The sequence below is a fragment of the Dermacentor andersoni genome, chromosome 8 (assembly GCF_023375885.2).
Source record: "Dermacentor andersoni chromosome 8, qqDerAnde1_hic_scaffold, whole genome shotgun sequence".
NCBI classification, from domain to species: Eukaryota; Metazoa; Arthropoda; class Arachnida; order Ixodida; family Ixodidae; genus Dermacentor; species Dermacentor andersoni.
Genome location: NC_092821.1, coordinates 157,098,579 through 157,121,011, shown reverse-complemented (window position 1 = coordinate 157,121,011; position 22,433 = coordinate 157,098,579).

The following is a 22,433-nucleotide window of genomic DNA, read 5'->3' as shown; positions in this document are numbered from 1 at the left end:
TTACGCTTTCGTAATGGTTTAGCGACTCATCCCCATCTTCCTCTGCCTTCGCGTAGAACGTGCGTGGCTCTCGGTAGTGCTGAATAGGGACTGGGCTCGCCAAGGCAATGCTGGCGAGGGTGTTTTACTCTGTGGCCATGATTGAGCGCGACGGTGAAAGTCCGGCGAGGCGACGGCTTCGGCGTAGTTCTTGTGTTGTGGCTCCGTTGTAGGTCGTGGGAGTTAGCCCACACAGCTCCACCAAATGTTACAGACGAGGTGTTTCACGCAGAATCAGATGAATCTGGTTGATAGGCGCTTTTCCAACGGTCCTGAGGCACCTTGGCCAACGTCGTTCTCTTCTTTTCTTCCACCTGGTTGTCTGCGCGGCAGCCGTGGTTATGACAGAGCGCGTGACAATATATATATATATATATTGTTGCAGGAAGAAAGCAGGCCCACGAGTGTAAAATAATGTATATTGAAAACTGAGGTTAATGGCGTTCAGGCAACTGCCAGACTTCGTCTTCCTCTAGTCGAATCCAACTTCTGCCTTCCCTTCATCGTAACAATATATATATATATATATATATATATATATATATATATATATATATATATATATATATATATATATATATATATATATATATATATGTATATATATATATATACATAGTCACGTGCTATGGCAAGAGTAAGCAACACTACCAGAGCAGCCAGACACGAAGGGACGGTTCTCCAGCTGGCGCGGGATTTTTGACTTCGTCTTCTTCGCCGTTCTAGCTGGGTACGCATAGCTGACCGTTTGCTGGCTCAAAACACCAGGTGGCATTATTCCCCTTCCCAATGAAGCATCGACGCGATGCTCAAACACAAGATGTACGCGGAAATTGCACAAATTATGTAAGACAATAAAAGAAAGGAAACGCGCTTGCATCCATATGGACATGCACATGAGGCAAAAAATGTGTTTTGTAGTCGAGAACAAAAAAAATCGCTTCGCAGTTCTTTGGAGAACGACGCGACGACAGCAAAAACAAAAGGTTGTGTCACCAGTACACTTAACATCACGATGTAAAATACGGCTCGAGGCGGACGACATGTACAGTCTCTGCGCGTGGTAAACGGCGCTTCGGCGATGGCGGGTCTCCGTCTGGAATCACTTCATAGTTCCCGTCGCTTACACGCCGTAGTTCGTGTGTATGGTCCCAAGTATATGCTCAGGAGTTTCTCTCTGAGGCCTCGCCGTTTACGGGGGTCTAAACCCAAACTTGATCACCAGGTTCATAGGTAACTTGTCGATGGTGGAGATTGTACCTTATTGCATCTGTACACTGCTGCTGTCTTATGTGCACACGGGCCAGTTGATGTGCTTTCCTCGGCGCACTGAATGTACTCCTCGACGTCAGGAGTTAACCGGTCGAGCTGATCAATGTCTTCATGCGGAATCATGGCGTCTACCATAGTTTGAACATCTCGACCATAAACGAGGCGAAACAGCGTGAATAGTGTAGTTACGTGCGTGGCAGTGTTGCACGCAAACGTTGCGTACGACAGGATTTCGTCCCACGTTTTGTGCTGCACATCCCCGTACATGGAGATCATGTCTGCCAGTGTTTTGTTTAGTCTCTCTGTCAAGCCGTTAGTCTGAAGGTGGTATGCAGTGGCCTTTCGATGACTCGTGTAACTCAACTTGAAGAGGTCGTGCAGAAGTTTCGCCGTAAATTCCGTCCCTCGGTGATGATGAATGACGGTGAGTCATGCAGAAGCACAATGTGATACATAAAAAACTGGGCAATTTCAGATGCTGTCCTGCGTGGTAGCGCCTTCGTCTCAGCGTAACGCGTCAAGTAATCAGTTGCGACAACGATCCACTTATTGCCTGAGGAAGACAAGGGAAATGGTTCAAAAAGGTCCATTCCAACTTGATTAAACGGCGTGCGCGGAGGGTCGATGGCTTGTAGAAGGCCGGCAGGCTTGAAGGGTAGTGACTTGCAGCGCTGGCATTCACGGCATCTTTTCACGTAGTGTTTGACGCAAGCAGTCAGTCTAGGCCAGTAGTAAAGTTGTCGTACCCTGTCCAGGGTCCTTGAGTAGCCCAAATGACCAGACGTCGGCTGATCGTGGCAGGCTAATAGGATGTCGTCGCGAAGGGCTTGAGGCACTACTAGAAGACGTGGTTTGTCGCCGGCACCTGTTTTTCTTTTGGATAAGATGCCCTCTCGTAGGCGAAATGACGACAACAGTCGCGAAATAGGGCGAGGAATGGACACGATGCCACCTTCTAAGTGATAGATGATGGGCCTTAACTGAGCGTTCGATCGCTGTTTAGCGAGCAGATCCGGCCCGCTGAAAGCTCCCAGGAAGGCGCTGTAGTCTTCCTCGTAAGGATTCTGAGATTCAACAAGTGCTCCTGATAGCGCGTCAGCATCTTCATGTTTTCTGCCTGACTTGTATACGATGGTGATGTTAAATTCATGAAGTCACCGACTCCAACGTGCCATTCGTCCAGAAGGGTCTCGGAGGTTGGTCAAGCAACACAAATTGTGATGATCGGTCACAACTTTAAATGGCCGCCCGTAAAAATATGGCCTACACATTGCAGTAGCCCAAATAACCGCGAGGCACTCCTTCTCTCTGGTGGAAAAATTGAACTCAGCGCGGTGACACAGTGCGGCTCGCGTAGACGATAACTCGTTCAGTCCCGTCTTGCCGTTGCACCAGGATAGCTCCGAGACCGATATTGCTGACGTCAGTACGTACGTCTATGTTAGCATCTTCATCAAAATGACCGAGCACGGGTGGAGAAGGCAATCGACGTTGTAGCTCCGCAAAGGCGGTCTGTTCTTCATCAGTGCAGAGGAATGGCGCGTCGTCACGCGTAAGGCGAAATAGCGACTCACCAATCTTCGAAACATTTTCAATGAAGCATCGATAATATGCGCACAAGCCCCAATATCTCCAGCCACTTTTCTTGTCGGTTGGAGCGAGAAAAGCAGCTACGGCAGCAGTCTTCTCGGGATCGGACCGAGCACTTGACGCGCTCACGACGTGACCAAGGAACTTGAGCTCCTCGTAACCAAAATTGCATTTCTCTAGCTTGAATGTAAGGTCAGCCGATTGAATGGCTTTGAGTACATTCCGAAGGCGTCGAGGGTGCTGGTCAAAAGTTTCCGAAAAGACAACGACATCATCGAGATAGACGAGGCAGCTTTTCCATTTGAGGTCAGCGAGAACGGTATCCATCATTCGCTGGAATGTGGCTGGAGCGGAACAGGGGCCGAAAGGGAGTACTCTAAATTCTTGAAGGCCGTACGGAGTCACAAAAGCAGTTTTCTCGCGATCCCGCTCATCTACTTCAATTTGCCAGTAGCCACTTTTCAAATCGATAGAAAAGAAATACTTCGCGCGCCTGAGCCTGTCTAGAGAATCGTCGACACGAGGCAACGGGTACAAGTCTTTGTGACGTTGTTTAGCTTCCGGTAGACAGCACAAAACCGAAGCGTGCCATATTTTTTTAAACAAGAACGACTGGTGATGACCAGGGACTGCATGAAGGCTGTATTACCCCGTCTTCAAGCATTTCCTTCACCTGCGTTTGAATCACATATCTTTCGGTTGGCGAAACACGCTAAGGCTGTTGCCGTGTGGGGGGCACGTCGTCATAGGTGATGATATGGTGTTTCGTAATCGATGTTTGACGTATCTTCGACGACCGTGCGAAGCAAGAGTGGAACTCGAGCAACAGCTCGCGCAGGGGTTGTTTGTTCTCTTCAGGAAGCGTTGGACTAATGTCGACGTTGCGTAGAGGTGCTTCAGCAGTGCCGATTGCCACTGAAACAAAGCACTCAGTGGCATCGGCAATCGGGCTGCGTAGGCGATGACCGGGGAAAAGGTGCTGGTGTTCGTAGCTGAAGTTCGTGACAAGAACCTCACAGTGGCCATCATGGAGATCAATAAGGCTTCTCGCTACGCAAACACCTTGAGAAAGCGGGAGAGAGCGATTTCATTCTGCGACCGCTGAACCGTGTAAGATTCTGTCACATGCCACTTGAACCACGACATTGCCCGCGGTGATAACGTGACAGCGTCGTCGATGACGCGAAGAGATGCTCGAGGGTGCATGATGTTGGTCCTCGCTGCGGCGCTCTTTGTCGAGAAAGTGACGAGGCGTTGTCGAATGTCGATGGTATCTCCGTGCTCCCTGAGAAAGTCTATGCCGATGATTAGATCTCTAGAACACTGAGGCATAATGCTCAAGATGGCAACAAACGTAGAGCCGCGAGCCTGTAGTCGTGCCGTGCACATGCCGAGTGGTGAGACGATGTGCCCGTCAGCTGTACGAACTGGCGTTTGGTTTCAAGGCGTCGTCACTTTCTTCAGAACGGTCGCCAGTTTTTCGCTGATTACAGAATAATCCGCTCCAGTGTCCACTAAAGCAGTCAATTCACGACCGTCGAGCAGTACAGGAATGTCCAAGGAAATTCTTCCATAATCAGCAGGTACTGTCGTCGTCGATGTATCGTCGGTTCGCGTACGCGTCAGTAGGGGTCCTTGAGCACGTCCAGACTGAGCGGCCTCGCCCCCGAATGCCGTTGTGGTTAGTTTTCCCGGCGCGTGCTGGGCGAGCGACCCTGCACCACGCTCGAATACGTACGGCGAGTCGGAGAAAACCACTGCGGCGAAGGGGAGCGTGACTGGTGCCGGGCTGATGGGGATCCGCGCTGCTGGGCAACGTATTCTTCAATTTCAGGAAAACGCTGGCCGAACCTAGGTCGCGGTGAGTTTGCTGAGCTCTCGATAGGAGCTCTGTCGGTAGACATGCCCAGCTTCGCCACAGTGAAAGCAAAGGGGATGGTGATCAGGTGCCCGCCACACGTCTGATTTCCTTGGGGCCTGTCGGTGGTCCTAGTAATACGAGGCAGCTTGGACGGGCTCTAACATGGCCGGGCGCGCGGCGCGAAGCGGGGAGGTAGGTAGGGCAGGTTGCCTCAAAGCTTGCGAATATGACATACGGGGGCTGTTAGTTCTTAGCGGTCGAGCTTCTGTGTTGAAGGGTGGTTCTCTTAGCGCATGTTGGACTTAGTCACGGAGATCGCTGGACATGTAGCTGAGCGTCGGCTGCGAGGGTACTGACAGTTTCTGGAGTTCTTCGCGGATTACGGAATGAATGAGCTCTCGAAAGAAATCGATGTGGCCCCCGTTGCTCCGGAGAAGTCCGTAGGTGAGGCAGCGTTCACTTGGCGCTCGTATGATGGTGCCCGCTGCCGAAGAGTCTGTTCCATGGTGACGGCCTCGGAAAGAAATTCTGACATAGTCTTGGGAGGACTAAGCACGAGACCGCCGAACAGCTGCTCTTTTAACTACGCGCATCAGGTACCGCATCTTCTTTTCTTCCGACATGCTGGGGTCGGCTCGTCGAAAGAGACGCATCATGTCCTCGACGTATATTGCGACACCTTCGTTCGGCATTTGTATGCGGGACTTGAGATCACGCTCAGCTCGCTCTCGGCGATCAGGGCTCGCATATATCTCAAGAATCCGGCGTTTGAATTCTGCCCATGAAGTTAAGGCATCTGCACGGTTCTCATACCAAACACGTGCGCCATCGTTAAGGCTGAAATATACGTTTTTCTGCTTGTCTGCACCATCCCACTTGTTGAACGCGGCAACACGTTCATAGTACACCAGCCAATCTTCAACATCTTCATGTATGACGCTGCGGAAGGGATTCGGCGTTCGCAGATTGAGTAGGGTACAATGAATCGGCTTTGAGCCTTCCATGCCGGTTGGGGTGGTAGGAGCTGCCATTTTCTCTGGGCGGAGTACAAACTCAGGGGCTTGTCCACGGATCCTTCTGCTCGAGCGGTGTACAGGTGTAACCACCGGTACGGGGCTGGAGCTCCTGCTGTTCGGAGGGGTTTGGTACATAGATTAGATTACCCAGCATCTCCACCAGTTTGTCACGCGCTAAAGCGAGAATAAACAACAGTACCAGCAGCCAGACACGGAAAATGCCAGACACGAAACGACGGTTCTCCAGCTGGCGCGGTACCTTTGACTTCGTCGTCTTCTTGGCTGTTTTTGCTGGGCACGCAATGCTGACCGTTTGCTGGTTCAAAACAACAGGCGGCAATATATATGGCACCTTATAAAACCGTTCCCGGAGGCACTTAGGGTCACCCATCGTCACAATATAAACATTAAAGATGTGTTAGTGCACGCGCAACTAAGTCCTCAGCATTCTTTCAACAAAACAGCATGTTATCGTTCCAGCTGTAAGACCTAGCTGCAAATACTTTCAAAATTACTTCAAAGTTATAAGCACTGCAAATGATTTTGTGCACGAAGTGAAACCCACTTTTACATACATTAATTCGTACGTTATTTACATGCTAGAACGCTGAGTGCGACACAAAAATATATCGGCGAAACAGGACACCCAATGAAGGTTAAATTAAACGGGACACGGCCAAAAAAAAAAAAAAAAGAAACTCCCCAAAGCAGTGGCCCAACACTTTAACCGGTCAGGCCACAATTGCAATGAAATTAAACTTTCTATTATGCAGTCAATCTCTCATTCCCCCAGAGACATAATATATAGAGAGTCGTATGTCACCCTCAAGTTTAATGCACTCCAACCAACAAGTATACACGTTTCAAAAGAAGCTCTTCAATTCAATTTATCTGATAATCACAGAAATATAAGCAATAGACCTTATTTATTTATTTGATGTCTTACACCTGATGAGGCCAGGCTTGATGATAACCCCCACACTAATTTAGTTCTTTTATTTACATGTATATTCCATTTGAATTTCTCACAAGTCATGCTTTACTAATTTCATACGTGTACCCAACCAGTTTAACTCTTCTCCTTCTTTTAGTACATTGTCGCTCCTTTTTTTCCCCTTCCCATGTGTGGGCGTTCCTTTTGCTTCGAGCCGAACACAGATAGCTAGAACACGGTTTCCTTCTCACCACTCATTTCGCGCGATCATTGTCTCTGTATTTAAATGGTCGACTAATTCAGGCTCACTGTGCCATCGGCTAGCCTCCTGGTTGACTGAGACAGGCGTGCTTGACGCAAGTGTACGTAGCTGCCTGGTGACACTGGCTAGCTGCTGTGCACTACAGCTACGGCACCACAGTGACCACGCGTAAAACGTGGTACATTTATAACACGGTTGAGCCGCAGCCTTGGCGAAGGAGCATATAACGGGAGGAGCGCAGCATATAACAGACGAAGGCACAGGAAGCGCGTGTTTCGTTTTCAAGGCACGTGTAAATGTTGCGGTTGCCCCGACCTCGTTAATCTCGCTGCTAGCCCAGTGGTTATTACGTGATAACAGTGTCCTGCATTCGTTTCATGATTATTCAGTTAGAACTGCTGGAGCGTACGTAGTCAGCGAAGGCGAAATAAAAACCAACTAATGTTCAAGAAACCTGAAGCACGCTGCACCTAAGGGCATATGACGCCCATGTAGATGAACTGCTCGCAAACCACGACAAACATCGACTCCAGGACGAAGATTAGTTTTTTTCGACAGTGCCGCGCTCAGTGGACAGTGCACACGGAGGGCAGGAAGGTAGAGAATGTTTTGTTGTCGTTAGTACCGGTAAACCTCTTTCGTTTTAGCCTAAAATGCATCGAAGTCACGAATAGTCTACGTTTTTGCTGCCTTGCATAGTAGAGCTGCATAGTAGACATAAGGGACTGCAGCCTTTGCATTTCGTGTTGTAACTTCGTTTCCTTTATGACGAATAATGAACCAGATGAACACCGCAACAAGGTACTTGCCTACAAAAACCGTCCGAGAAGCTCACAAGCCTTTAAAAGTTTGTTTAATAGCATTTTTATCGCTATTTTCATTGACTACTAAGATAAATATACAATACAGAGGCCTTCGTCCTGCAGTGTACATAAAATAGGCTGCTGCTGCTGATGATGATACAATACCATACATGGAATTAGAGATTGTATTTCGGAATATTTTCTTACCTCGAGTGCAGTCTGTGAATAAAAAAAATTAGACAGGTAGGGTCAAGTGAAAAGCCTATATTGAGATGCATATATTGATATATTGAAATACCTATATTGAGATGCATAAGAACCTAAGCCACCAGTCATGCTTCTGCAATCTTTATTACTTGAGAGCACATGCAATTGACAGAAAAATATCACAGGTGATTACGACATTCCCTAATACGAAATTTGAGTGAAGCTCTACACGTGTTGTCATTTCGCTGGCGTGGACAATCGGTCTCGTTTGGCATGTTGCAAACAGAGCGAAATGTGGCGCCACTGCCTTTCTAATCTGGAGATCGCGTGAGTCAGCGCGTGGGTGACGTGCGGGCGTGATTCACAGAAGCCACCGCCAACAAACCTCCCAAGCATTGCATGCTACTCTGGCACTATCTCGTAGCTACCGTCACCGCACTCCGCTTTTATTCTCACACTTTTGCCATACACTGCTCTGCTTTCTGCCTCATGGTTCTGCTGCATCTTCGTCTCCACTTTCCTCCTCGTGCCTCTTCTCACTTTCCCCTTTTCTTCATCTCCCACTGCATGCTGCGTTCACTCTCATCTTTTGCTGAACTCGTTCACTCGGTTAAACTGAGCGAACGAGTCGTCCTCACAGCACGACAAAAGCTAAAGGGAATGTGCTCAAAAGTAAACGGAATGACCAGCGAAAGGAATGCCCTGAATGCATGCACTATAAAGCCCGTTAAAGGATTGATTGAATGCACAATAGACGTGGTCTACAAGATACCTTTGACACGTGGGACTGATTACGGGGGCCAAACAGGCAGGTGCGTAAATGATTGACTGTGTTAACATCGACACAACTGCAGTCTGATACAAGCACCCGGAGACCTTGCCATACACGGCGCTTCATGCAAGTGGAAGCGTATCTTCCACAGGATGGTGATCTTGCTGAAATGTAGCAACCAAAGCAAAAGAGAAGTCGTGGAAGCCTACATCAAGATGACCCCATGTACCATGTATATCACTCAGCAAAGAGATTAGCTTAATGACTGACAATAGATGGCGTGGGTAGACTGGGAAGAGCATCCCTGCACATGCGAGTAGGCTATATGAAGTTCTCATCTTCCGAAAAATAAAACAGTTGTTAATTTGCACTCAGGTGTTGTGCATTGTTTTTCTCTCTTAAGTGTTGTCCCTTCGTCACTTTGCGCAACAACGTTATGTCGAACCAACCAGCCCACTTGGAAATTTTCTTTGATTATATGTAATATGCTCTGAGTGCATGTTTATGTGACAGTCTTGTTTGCAATGCACATGTGAAAGACAGCACAAAAAAGATGCAATATTAGAGGTGAGCAAATAGGTATTTTTGGGACTGCATAGAATAGTGCCAGAACCAAATTGAATCTACGAATTTTCTAAAAATGAATAGCCATTATTATAATTAATGTAAACTGATGTTTACATCCCAATATTTTTGAAGTTGGCAAGTTTCTGTTATCATATAGTACCTTATTAAGTATTGTATTTGAACACAAACTGAGAATTGCAAGCAAACGAGTACTTTATTCGCATGCACAGGGCTCATCAGAGCATGCAAATGATTACTGTAGAGCCTGTAAATTGTGGCCACCTGAGTAACCTACCCTGCTCCCCAACGCAAGTTCTCATGTCTTATGGCTATAGTATGCCTGTCGTGGTGAAAATTTACCGTACTTTTCTGCAATTTATTGTTCATGTGGGTGCGGCTGGCATTTTCAAATAGCCGAGAGGTACGAAAGAAATATTCACGTTTACAAAGCACTATTCGATGTATAACTACAAAGTTGCATATATTCGTACATCCCTATGCAATATCAACAGCTTCAAATAATGGTCTCGATGCTTAAATAGACACTACATGCTCCAGCAGCCAACAGAATATCATATATTGACAAACGGGTGTTTAACTGGGCTAGTTGGTTCATTGTTCGAGGATTGTAGCAGCAGAACTTAAGGAACACGGTCATAGAAGGAACGACTAGACGAGGACACAGCTGCACTGTCAACTGATTTTTTATTGAAATTCCCACTGTTATTTATTTCGCCGCCATATCTTTTCTCTTATTTATCTGAGGCTGTCTCAAAAAGGTGACTTCCTTTCTTTTCAAGGCGACTGACGGTGTGCTTACACATTGCACTCCTGTTTTACTTACCCCAAATGCCTCAAGAATCTCCCGAGTTAGCCTATGATAGTTCCTTTTCAGGACTTGCACTTCATGAAATTTGCGGGTGCACGTGCTTACTTAGCTATCTTGTCCCTTCTTGTTCATTTCGCAACGTTTGCAATGCAAGGCCAGATTGCTGCCAGGAGTCCCTGAAAGTAATGATGCATGCTCTTTTGTTTGATCATTAAGGCATCTTCCTGTTTGCCATATGTATTGTTTTCCGCAGGATAGGGGGATGGTGTACACTACTCCTTCGACGCAATCGCAGTCAAATCGAAATGAACAAAAAGGGACAAGATAGCCAAGTAAGCTTGTGCACCCCCAATTTCATGAAATGCAAGTCCTGAAAAGGAACAACGATAGGCTAACTCGGGAGATTCTTGAGGCATTTGAGATAAGCAAAACAGGAGCGTAATGTGTAAGCACGCCATCCGTGGCCTTGACAAGAAAGGAAGTCACCTTCTTGAGACAACCTCAGATATATAAGAGAAGAGATATGGCGATGAAAAAATTAAGAGAGGGGATTTCAATAAAGAAATCAGTTGACAGTGCAGCTGCGTCCTCGTCTAGTCATTCCTTCTGTGTTTGTGTTCCTTAAGTTCTGCTGCTACAATCCTCGAAGAATGAAACAACTAGTTCAGTTCAACACCCTTTTTACATTCATTTTCAGCGCTCTGAGCGTTTCTACTTGTTTCCTGCATCTGCTTGACTCATGACAAATATGTCTTCACATTGCCTTCCTCACTTGCCGGGCCCGCTTATCCTCATGTTGCATCAAAGAGAATGCTTTGGTGGAAGATGTTAGGTTGCTACTCGGGATGTTGTCACCTTACCAAGGATATGCAAGAAGGATTATGAAGATACTGCGAGCTGAAATGTGGAAACAGATTCGCCTACTTACCGACTTCCTCAAGGTGAGATCCTCTGGGGAAAAATGCCTATCGTCTTAACTTGGCCAGTGGCAGTTTTAGCACTGAACACATGTGGAATAAGTGGTTCCTGCCAAGTTTGAAGCCAACAATACAAGGTCAAGAAGAGTACGAGAAGATAAGCAAGAACCCAGTGGTCACAGTAGGACAGGTGCAGCTCTCACAACCTTCTAAGGAAGTATTGGAACTCGATCCAAAATTTGCACTTCCCCCGAGGCTAGACACTGCAGGGAAGCTTGCCATTATCAGATAAGTCGCAGCAAAAGCGAATGAAGCGGACGCTAGCAGAGTTGTGGCTGAAGGAGTACATACACTGGCTCGATGAAAAGAATGCAAACGCCATGTGCACAGTTTTGTTAAAGCTGCGAAGGAATTGAAAAAAGAAAACTTCACATTGTGCCCTTCATACAAAGAAGGGGGATTTGTAGTATTCGGTGCCAGCAGCTACAATACAAGAGCATTAGAGGCCATCAACAAGAACTTCCACAAGGTAGAAAATAAAGACCTAAATGAAGCGAAAAGAAACGTCAAGATGCTTCTAGGAGAAACAAGTAATAGTAACCAGCTTTGCAACAAGCTTAAAGCAGCAAAAACCAACACGCTGTCGGCGTTCTTCAGCTGAAAAAGCTATAAAATTGGTACCCCCGTTCCACGCCATATTATCGGAAGTAGACACGTGGCAATCGCTGCTTTCAGCACCCCTTTTCAGGCAACTTTCCTAAGTTAGGGCAGAAGATCTGTTCATAATTAGGAACTCTGAAGAACTAACCTCCGAGATAAGAATTTACGAAATGAATTATTGGTACGGGTTCTCGATTGACATCGAAGACATGTATTATTCAATACAGAACGCGGATTTGATGAATGTACTGAGAGAGACCATCGAGGAGCAAGGAGCCATTCCATTTCAAAACTTGGTAGGAATGTCTGTGGAAACCTTCTTGGAGCTGTTGAGCCTGTTAGATATGGGGCCGTTTCCTCAGGCTACTTCGAGTTCCCCAGACCACATCGAATCGCGCCACTGCTAAGTGAGGAGCGAGAGAGAGAAGGAGATTCTTGATGATGGGGAGGAAAGTGAGGAGCGAAGAAACACGGATGCCATATTCCTGAGAAAGCGAGGGGATAGCCCGGCACTGCTGGAAGTAAAGTGGGTCCCGAACCAAGACGGCTGTAATGCGCCGTGACAACCTGACGGCTGTAATGCGCCGTGACAACCGGACGGCTGTGATGTACCGGGAAGGCCTGGCAGCGTCTCACCGGCCGCCTTTGAAGAGAGCATTGCACCACAGCAAGGCAAGACCGCGGGGAGCCGCCGGGTGTGACACCACCGCACGGGTGCCTACCATTGGCCGAAGGTGGCGTCATCTGAGCGGGCTCTCCCATTGGCCGAACATGACGCGCCTTCCAGAGATCGAAGGGCTTAAAAGACGCAGACCGAGAGCATTCTAGAGGATTCCAGGGATTCCAGAGCATCCCTTGATTCATCTCTCTCGAACCTTTTGCGACGGGCCGCAGCGTCCGAGTTGCTGCCGGCCCGTAATGACTGTACGACTGTTAATTGACTCTCACTGTATATAATGTAAAAATAAACCTCCCAAGTTTTTTCATCGCAAAGTCCGTCCTCAACTCCTACAACTGGTGACAGCGGTAGGATCGCCTCCAACTCCTACAAGCCCCTATCTCGCTGCCACAATCGCTGTACATGATGGTACCTTGTTTGTTGAAAAAAAGAGGGGTCCGCATTGAATCATAAATAGCACTAATCCTGAATGACTTGTACATCAAGGAAAGTCACATCACACGGATCTATCGATATGTGGATGACTTCTTGATACTGTGCCAAACAGAGAATGCAACTGATTACCAACAACTTAAGGACACCGTACTGGAGTCCTTTCGATCAACGTGCCCAGAGCTGAACTTCACTTATGAGCATCCGAACCACAGTTCCCTGCAGTTCCTCGACATTTTACTGGTATTCCAACCGGGACATCTACGCTGGGGTACAAGCCCAGAGCACAGAAACAATTTCTTCCCTTCATGTCAAGCCATTCCAAGACTGTAAGAAGGGCAATAGCGAGTGCAGTGTTTAGTTCAGCACTAAAGAAATCATACCAGCATCAAACTGAACAAAGTTTTCAGCGGCAGTTAAGTAGGCTGAAAAATGCAGGGTGCCCCGTGTCAATGCTATGCAGCATAGCTTAATGCCTCTTAGTGAAGATTAAAAGGAAACAAGAAAGCAAAAGCTGACCTGAAGTTGTGGGTGCCAAAAATAATTCTGAAAAAGTTCGATACATGCATGGACTGACTCACAATCTCATCAAGATTGGTAAAATATGAACGTACTGTCCGAGTAGTGTGCTCAGCACCAAACAAGGGAAGAAGTATGCGCGCACGAGTGAACCAAGGAAAAAAGGAACCACGATGTGAGATCACGCACCAGAGCAGATACTGCGATTGCGTCAAAGATGTAGTGCGCACCATCCCCCTGTCCTGTAGAAAACAATACATAGGGCAAACAGGAAGATGCCTTAATCATCGAACAAGAGAGCACACATCATCACTTTCAGGGACCACTGGCAGCAATCTGGTCTTGCATTGCAAACATTGCGAAATGAACAAGAAGGGGCAAGATAGCCAAGTAAGCACGTGCACCCCGAAATTTCATGAAGTACAAGTCCTCAAAAGGACAGAGCACGTGCTGGTGGGCAAGTTGGTTATGCATGATTACAAAGACGGTGCGAAATAAAACAACAGACGAAGGAAGGAGACACGAGACAACCACGTAGGCGCACTAACAACTGAGTGTTTTATTTCTTGACATAGGAATATATAGCTGCTGTCAAGGATCAAAACAACAAGAAGAAACAGGGCCGTCATCTGCATAGCACAAGGAAGCCGCGATACAGAATAACTTCTAAGTGTCACTCCCAACATACGCCAGTTCCTTTTTCGAAAGAGAAACTGAAGCTTCACTGATACTATCATCACCACGCTTCTTGATCTCAAGCGCTTTACACATCCGACATGTTACACATCTGACAAGTAGTTTATTCGGTTCCCTTGTCATGCGGTTCATGATATGTAGGCCAAACGGGCAGATGCCTGAATGACAGATTGCATGACCATCGATATAAGATGGAAATCCAGCCCTCAGGTCACATAAGTGCATATTGTAAGGCTCACAAGTGCATCCCAAATTTTGATAGAACCTGTGTTTTGAACAGAGCTGATGATCAACTGACAAGGGAGATATTGGAAGCGCTTGAGATCAAGAAGCGTGGTAATGATTTTATGAGTGAAGCCTCAGTTTCTCTTTCGACAAAGGAACTGGCGTATCTTGGGAGCGACACTTACAAGTTATTCTGTATCGCGGCTTCGTTGTGCTATGCAGATGACGGCCCTGTTTCTTCTTGTTGTTTTGATTCTTTACAGCAGCTATATATTCCTATGTCAAGAAATAAAACGCTCTGTTGTTAGTGCGCCTACGTGGCTGTCTCGTGCCTCCTTCCTTCGTCTGTTCTCTTATTTGGCGCCATCTTGGTAATCTTCAAAAGGAACAACGATAGGCTAACTCGGCAAATTCTTGAGGGATTTGAGGTAAGTAAAGCAGGAGCGCAATGTGTAAGCACACCGTTAGTCGCCTTGACAAGAAAGGAATTCACCATTTTGAGACAGCCTCAGACAGATAAGAGAAGAGATATGGCAATGAAACAAATAAGTGGGAATTTCCATTAAGCAATCTGTTGACAGTGCAGCTGCGTCCTCGTCTAGTCATCCATTCTGTGTCCCTGTTTCTTAAGTTCTGCTGCTACAATCCTCGAATCATATATTGAGCATACCAGTTGTTTTGTCATCCTTATACTTTGTTACGTGCATATGGCCTTTTATCAAAAAATGCAAGTTTGTGAATAATCAGAAGGAAGTAACCAGTTTTCACACATCACCTCATCATGCCGTGCCACTGGTGTTGCCACAAACAGTGTGTACTCGGACACTAACAACAAGCAGCTGAAGTTCTTGCACATGCAAGGCACTCACATCCCTCAGTATAAAACTGTATACTTTACCTAATCTAGAAATATGCCTCAGGATTTCTTCTGTGACACACCAATGTCCACATTACAAAAATGAGGAGTGCCCAAAATTTGCGTTCATGGGAACAGTGCATAAGCGCGTCCACACTTCACGACAGCGCGAGTGTACTCATGTAACTTTTAGGCTGTTCCTTATATTGCCCTCACCAATTATAAGCACCTTCATAGCACAGAAATAACTTCTGAAAAACACATAAGATACGTGAACGAGGCAGAAAGGGCCGGAACCAAAACTCGCCCCCAACGCATATGCACGGTTCACCTCAGAACATATGCATATTGCATAAAAAGAACACTAGCACCACTGTGACACATTGCAGGTAAACATCACAGTACACTTACGCTTCGTAATAGGAAGAACCCTAGCGCTCGAACTTTCTGTACGTGTTCGCGGTAACCAATGCGCATCGCAGCCTGCAAAATAGTTCACACGAAGCAAGACACAAACAGCACATTACGAATGACTGCGATGAGACGATAGTGAAGCTCATCGCTACACATCCTGTCATCACTTCTGAAACACAAACCAGTACTGCACAAACTTGCAATCTTCGCATCGATGAAGCGCGCACACACAACACCTACGAACACCATATGCTGAGGTGGGCGATCGCAATCTTTTCATTTTGGCGCGTACCGAACTAGTGTCATGCTTAGAATGCAGGTGCATGCGATGGCCTTGGCATTTGTAATGCAGATGCAATAAACGGCCTAGAACACACGAAATCGACGGCTCCATTCCTTCCGACCCTCGCGTAAACACAACACACCTCCGTCTGTTTCCTTTGGCGATCGCACGTACTGAAGAGGTCAGGAAGAGTACAGCGGCTTACTGCGTTCGACAAATAGCTTTGCAGCTGCTGAATAGCTATTGCAATGATCACAAAAAACCACACAAAAAACAAACTGCCGCTGCAGCCTAGGGGCCTAGGCCTTGCGCTCCGCTTCGCTACGAACCAGCGCCATGTTTATGCCATATGGTTTATGTGGTCGCCGCACGAAGGCAAAAGTTCACTACCGCCTCTCGTGACGTCACGTCAGCCATTACTGGCGGACCGCTCGCTTGCGGTGCGGCGTGCGGCCATGGGTGGTTTGAGCGTAAACCGGCCCTTAAGGCATTTGAAGTGCACAGTGGTTGCAAAGAGCAATGTCATGTTCTTGCTCGCCAGCCATTCCCTTCCTGCCCCGCGGTCATCCGCACTGGCCAGTCGAGACTTTCCGGGCCATGGAGGAGCTTTTACGATCGGCCTGCAGAGGTACTGACTTGCAAACCTCCCCTAGCCCGCTGCAGTTGTTTCGATCGCGTCGCGGGGGTGGGGTCCTTCGCAGAACTGAAGACCACCGCCAACTTAACCAACCATGCGCCTCGTCGTAGAGCCCAGCGGCGCCGGCCAGGCTAGCCATTCGGCGGGCCGAGTATTGTTAGTTAATTCGCCGTCGCGGTCACGGTCTATTTGGAGCAAGAGAGCTCCTGGCATACGGTGCCAAGAACACACGGTACACCGAGCATACGGTGCGCGGCGATGATGTTATCGGCCTTGGCCTTTATAGGGAATATCGCGGTGACGCCGATGGCAGAAATGCGCCTTGAGTGTCCATATAATTGCTATCGCCGTAAAGCATTCTCTCTACATGCAGTAGACTTGAACTTATTTTGACCCCAAAATGTCTCCTCGATAGAAATATCCCCTCGATACCATTTGAGCCTTCATCGCCCCGTCTGACCGCACTACCTCCCAGCGTATCGAGCTGCCCTATACTACCCGCCTTGGCGACCATCTCGTCCTATATGCTATTACTGTTGTTATCGCGGCCGCATATCATGCTTTTGCCGCAAACGCCAACAGGATGAGCATCACGGGTACATGAGTGAACGCGATGTGTATTCTTGTCGGGCCACTTGTCAAAACCGGAGTTACGCGCCCCCTCCGCGCCGTTCCACATCTCCGCCCACAGCACCCGAGGCACCGACTGGTTACCGCAGCACCAGACGCCGCTTATCTACGCCCTTCCACCGCTCCTCGCCACCGCTCCAGCCTGCCACGTTCACCTCTGACCGTCGCCCGGAAAACTAAGTAATGCAGTTTTCGGAGTAAAAACTGCATTTACCGACATGACTACAATTCCTCTAGCGCGCCCTTGTAATATGATGTCTGTGTTCGTTGAATGTGTGCAAGTTGAAGGCTTATGGACACTGGTGCCACTTTATCTGTTATGCATGCTGATTTGTGAAAGCGTCTCAGGAAAGTTAGAACGCCTTACGACGGACCACTGCTAGTTGCAGCTTAAAGGGACTGTATCCGCCCTTCCGCGTTTTGCAGTGTGCGTGTAATCATCGACGGCATTATCCACCACATAGAGTTTGCTGAGCTGCCCCCATGCTCCCAACAGCTCATTTTAGGATAAGATTTCCTCGCCTCTGCTTCTGCTGCTATATGTTGTGGGCTACGTGTCGTACATATGACCGACCCCGATTATTCGCTTGGCGATGTAAAGCACAAGCCACTTCGTCTTCTCACTGCAGAAGGTACTGTGCTACCTCCAGGCTGTCAGCAAATTCTGACCATCACGTCCCACGTCATCGACCATGGAGATGCTTTAGTATTACCTTCTGCGCGTTGTTTCACAAAGGGGATAGCCATTGTATCAGCCCTAGGTAGATTTCACAATAGGTCTCCGCTTCTCGCCGCAAGGAACAAAACACCCGAGAAAATTCTCCTTCTTAAAGGCGCCGCTTTGGCTTGCGTTGCTGATTCCGAGCCTCTCTGTGTTGTTCCCCTGCTGGCGGCTCCCCCTGCAGTCACTTATGCTGGACGTTCTCCCTCTACCTCCGCTCTTGCAGCCGTAATCAGCCCCGACTTGACCCCTTCGCAGACGAAAAAGTTACTTAGTTTGTTGAAGAGGCATGACACTTTATTCGACGCCCATTCTTCGACATTGGGTCAGACTTCCGTCACAACGCATCGCATTCACACAGATGGCAGATCCATCGTACGTCGCCGGCCGTATCGGGTGTTTCTAGCCGAGCGCAAGATTATTGAGGAAAACGCGGCCTACATGCTGCAACGTGAGATAATCCGACCCTCTACTAGCCCTTCGTCGTCTCCCATCGTTTTGGTCCGAAAGAAAGATGGCTCCGTGCTATTTTGTGTCGATTACCGAGCGCTAAACAATATTACGCGCAAGGATGTATACCCTATGCCTCGCATTGACAATTCCCTCAATTCTCTGCAAAGTGCCGAGTACTTCTGCAGCCTGCATCTGCGTTCAGGTTACTGGCAAATTCCGATGAACGAAGACGACAAAGAAAAGACAGCGTTTGCAACCACAGATGGCCTTTACGAGTTCAACGTCGTGCCCTGCGGCCTCTGCAATGCTCCAGAAACCTTTGAACGCATGATTGACACTGTTCTGCGTGGCCTGAAGTGGAAAACATGCTTGTGCTAGCCGGACGATATCGTTATTTTCTCATCGCCATTTGCCCAGCCCCTGCAACATCTGAACGAGGTTCTCACATGCTTCACTAACGCTGGTCTTCAACTTAACACCAAAAAGTGTCGTTTTGCAAGCAGAAAGATCAAGGTGTTAGGTAACATTGTGAGCAACGATGGTATTCGATCTGATTCTGACAAAATTTCGGCGGTGCATTACTTTCCTCGACCAGGAAAGACCAAGGAATTACGCAGTTTCCTTGGCATTTTATACGCCGATTTATACGCGACTTCACTTCTATAGCTGCTCCTTTACACAACCTACTTTGTTCTGGCGCTCCCTTCGTGTGCTCATCGGAATGTGAATCTGCCTTTGACCAGCTGAAGGGCGCCCTCACATCTGAACCTGTACTGTGTCATTTTGATGAGACTGCGCCCACAATCTTGGACACGGACGCTAGCAGCATGGAATTGGTACTGTTCTCCTCCAGCGAGACACCTCTTTGCGTGAGAGAGTCGCTGCATATGCAAGCCGCGCACTCACTCCTGCCGAGAACTATGCCATCACCGAGCAAGAATGCCTAGCTGTCGTTTGGTCCGTCCAGAAGTAGCGCCCTTTTCTCCACGGCCACCATTTAAGCATCGTTGCGGACCATGTCGGCTTATGTTGGCTCTCCACACTCAAGAACTTGTCAGGAAGTCTTGGTCGCTGGATTCTTCGTCTGCAAGAATATGACTTTGAGAACATCTACAAGTCTGGTTCTCGCTGCCCGCTTCCTACAGCCGCACTCCGCAACCACCTCCAGGGACGCAATCTCTGACGTCTCTCTTACGGCGATTTTGTCCTTCCCCACTCTTGGCCATCTCACTTCGGACGACCATGAATCATTTTCGTCTCAACAACTCGCCGATTCGTACTGTCAACGTATTATAGACCACCTTCGTGGAGCTTCGCGCCTGCCTAACGCCAGGCTCCGTAGACAGCTGACACAATTCAAGCTATTAAAAACTCCGTGCTGTACCGCCATATCCATCATCCTGACGGACAACGCTGTGTTCCCGTACTGCCTCGCTGCCTTCCTGCTCGTAGCGGACTGTGCCGAGAGTCCTTCGCCGCGTCTCTCAGGCTCAATAAAGGTCGGCCTTTACTGTGACGTCACAATATATTTATTTATTTATTTATTTATTTATTTGTTTATTTACAAAATACTGCAGGTCCAAGCTAGGGCCCATGCAGGAGGGGTATGAAGAAGGTTTACACAAGCACTGGTAAAAACATCAAACAGAAATCATCACAGATCTTGAAGAGAGGGAAAAATAATATATACATAAACATGACACATCAATGAGCACCTTATGGCCGTGAAAACAATTATAAACACTGCAACTTTAGCGAAAAGAGTTCTTGGATTCACGACGAAAGAAAGAAAAAGCAACAACAAAAGAAATATAACGTAAGTGAAGACTAGTGGATAGTAAAACAAAACCCCTATAGCACCGCAGAGTTCCGTATAAAGCGCATCCAGATGGTTGCCCAGGAGTTAACGTGTGTCTTTCACATAGTCAGCTGCATGGCGTTTGCATGGCAGTTTCATAGGCAGTGGAATTGCCGTGTAGATGATCACCTACCGACTAGCCCTCTTAGAAAGATACTAGAGTGGAATAGTGAAACGTTATCGTCTACCCGACTGTAGCACGAAAATACACATGCAGGTTTCTCAGAAATAAAGCTTCAGAGTCGAAAATGAAAACAAATTTGTCCTGATCAGGGGCTACAGCTCGAGACTAACGCCTCGCGAGACTAACGCCTTTCTCGGGCCTAGTCGCTCAACCATTCTTTTTCTGCAATTGGCAAGCTTTCCTTCTGAGGAACCCGTATTAATTTTGTTTGTAGCTTGGTGCTTCACTCAGCTAGATGACAATTTTTTACTTTCAGGAACGTTCCTTCCCTATGCGGGATTCCACAGAACAGATTTGCTATAAAGAGGAATAGCCAGGTAATTTCTATTATTATATTACGCCTATGTGATATCAAAACGGTAAAAGACGAGGCTCAGTAAGCCAGAAGAATAACAGCAATGAAAGGCGCTTCACTTACGCCTTTCTACACAGCGCTACTTACGCCTTTCTACACAGACGCTACACAGCTACACTTACGTTAACACAGCAGCTCTCGATGACATCATTAATTTTCAAAGCGTGAGCTCAGGTCTGGTAAATTGACTATTTATAGGCAATGGAGTAGTAGATTACATTCTAAATGGCCCAAAGACTCGACATAGCTGGTTCAAAAACCCCTTGTGCCCCACACAACAGCCCCCCTCCCCCCCAGCCACACACAAACACAAAACACTGTGAAATAAGTGATGTCACCCTGACCTCCCAGTGCTGAGGGAGCGGTGTGAAACTCAAGAAAAGAAAATTCAGCCTTCATTCACTTACTATCAATTCTTTTCCACCACCTCATGCACTTCTACCGAATAAGTGGCGATGCATTCTTGATGTGAGCATTTTTGCACTGTACCCACAGAGTGCGCTCAAAAAATAAATCGGCCGCTTAATTTTCAACATTCAAATTCAGTTTGAAAATGAAGTGCCCACTGCACCTTTTTCTAGCCAACATAACAATGTCAGGCCCGTGGTAAATTTTTTGTTTACAGCATGACACGCTGTGGGTGATTCACAACTGTATAGTATTATTGTGCTATACACAATAACTTACTCAACGGCGAAATTATTGAGCTATACACAATAAGTTATTCAACGATGGAATTTTGCGACAGACAGTTTTATTCAAAACTGATAGCACGCTGCTATCGGCAAAAGCTGCGAAGTTGAACGCCGAACACAAATTGAACAGGAGGTGATACTCTCGCCTATGTGCCGCTTCAAGCGCGAATAATTAAATTCCTTTTCGGGTCATTTATTCTGCCTCTGGCACACGCCTGTCCTGTTCCATTGTGTGCTGAAAGCAAAGCACACCCCGACAGCAGCGCATTCAAAAATATACTTTTCTTTCTTTTTTCGTTTTACAAGCTCTCAGAAGACGATTAGCGACGAAGAGCGAAGCATTCGAACGATAACACAAGCATTCGAACGATAACGCTCGATGTCCCAGAGATTACTTTTACGGGTGAACCGGAAATGAATAACGTGTTTTGAACAAAGCAAGCGTAGGCACGAATTGTATTCACGTACAGCAGCCAGAAACAGGTTTAGAGCTGTACTTCGGTGATCCCACGTGCGACATAATAGGCTCATCGCGAATGTATTCCTCCTTTCCTCCACCCATACGAGAAATATTACTGCGGGGTAGAGAACGAAGTAGGTGTTTCGAGAAGGAGACGACAAAGATTTCACTAGGCAACAAGAACAAGAGGACATGTGGCCACTGCTTGGGCGTTATATTCTTGCATATCAAGTAAGCATATATTACGTGACAAGCACGTAACTTCGTAGCGGACGTTACATACGTGCCGCCAGGATGAGCGACGAGGCGACAACAGGCAGTTTTAATTTACCGTTAGCGTAATAGTGGGATTAAGGGAAATAGCGTTACACGCAAACGAACTTTGCAGAAAGCGAGCTTTAGTAAAGAGTCATAGCGTAGCTGGCGTGCGTGAGGCTATTCCATACATAGTGCACCTAAGAAAAACATGGGGAAGGCGGGAGATGGACATTCAAGAGGATGACCAAAACGAAAACATGGTAAAAGTGGGTAAAAGCAGGAGCCAACGATTCGACAAATGGACGTGCCTTGAAAGAGACAAGTCCACTTGTCGATACGTTGGCTCCCG